Source organism: Octodon degus, unplaced genomic scaffold (genome assembly GCF_000260255.1).
Source record: "Octodon degus isolate 3935 unplaced genomic scaffold, OctDeg1.0 scaffold00083, whole genome shotgun sequence".
Lineage (NCBI taxonomy): Eukaryota > Metazoa > Chordata > Mammalia > Rodentia > Octodontidae > Octodon > Octodon degus.
The window spans coordinates 9,262,785-9,264,314 of record NW_004524659.1 but is presented as its reverse complement, the minus strand read 5'-3'; the positions used below and the strand labels follow the sequence as shown (position 1 = coordinate 9,264,314).

At 36.7% G+C, this 1,530-nt stretch overlaps 1 protein-coding gene across 1 annotated transcript in view; it reads right to left on the bottom strand.

The window, feature by feature from the left end:
- Window positions 1-1,530, bottom strand: part of LOC111818207 (zinc finger protein 14 homolog) — a 117,291-nt gene that overhangs the window by 103,325 nt on the left and 12,436 nt on the right. The gene's annotated exons all lie outside the window — the stretch shown is intronic.

Genomic DNA, 1,530 nt, shown 5'->3' with positions numbered 1-1,530 from the left:
CTCTAGCATTGAGCCACATTCCCAGCCTTTTCTATTGAGATAGGTTACTGCTAAGTTGACCAGGCTGGCCTTGCCTTTAGGAGGCTGATGCCTCAGTCTTCCAGGTAGATGGGATTACAACATGCACTCATGCTTGGCAGGTATGGGTATTTGGAGAGCTCCAAGGATCTCAAAGATGTGCCACCACTCTAAGCAGGCTCGTTATTGTCTGCAGTATTGATTTCCCTGTGCCTACTCAGCTCTCACTCACCAGGGTATAAGTTTCTTGTCCCTTCCTTCACAACCATCCCAGGTTCCTTCCCTTCTTCATCCAATAAGGTAATCATATCTGGTTTAGAAATAGAAGCTCCTGCTTAAAAGGAAAATGTAACATGAAATTATAAACCTGACAGTCCTTCTACTCAGATTTGGTTAAATTTACAATTAATCACAAGTCAAAATGGTACCTTATAAAGACTAAGTGCAATTAAATGCAAGGGAGCTGAGAACTCTCATTTTAGGTGACCTCAAGACCATACATAAGGAATAAAACCTAAGTGACTAAGAACAGGTTTTAATATAATTCAAGTTCACAAAGGCTCTGTTGAGAAGCAATATTTTGCAGTGATTAAGTACACTGACTCTGGATCCAAACTGCCTGGTTTTAAATCCTGCTTCTGTTACTCTGTTACCTCACACAGATACTAATCTTTTATGCCCAAGTTCTATCTAAAAGAAGGTTACTAATAAATAAGAAGTACCTGTGGAGTATTTAACAATGAATAATGGTCAGGACAGTGTCGAAGCACAATATATACAATGGTATGTTCATATACATATGTATATTAACTATTAATTTTTACTGCTTTCTTTCTGAGACAGTAATGAAGAGGCTTATTTAGTTTTTTAAGAGGCTTTTAAAAACATTCTCAGATCCTTTTGGGGACAGTCAATGTTAAACACAAAGTTCTTACATTTTGGGGGGATTTTTTGTTTGTTTTTCTAGACAAGGACTCAATGTACTTCAGGCTAGCTTTGAACTATAGTCCAGGCTAGTCTTGAACTTAAGGGGTGATCCTCCTGCCTCAGCCTCCCAAGTTCTGGGATCACAGGTATGTGTCAACCTGACTAGGTTTTTAACTTTCATAAAACTGCGTATGTCTGCTACAGGAAATAAAAAAGTATTTACTTGGATTTTAAATGAAGTTTATAGATCATCCATATATATATGCTTTACAAACTCCTTTAATTTACAAACTCCTTTCTTTTTTTTAATCTCTTGATTTTAGAGAAACTCAGTAGCTCAGTGTGTAAGTATTCTCATTTTAAGAGAGTTAGAAAGGAATATAAAGTATATGTGTCAATTCTGAGCACAAGTACAATATGCTATTTAGTTTCTTAAACAATACTTGTACCACATTCAAACCCAGCCCCTTGGATACTAAGGAAAACAGGAATTACAAAATCTGAAGGAAATGTGAAGGATACTATAGGCTAAAAATGTTTAAGTGGTGGAACCTATTTACAGTCTAACAAAGCCTAGCCCTTCCT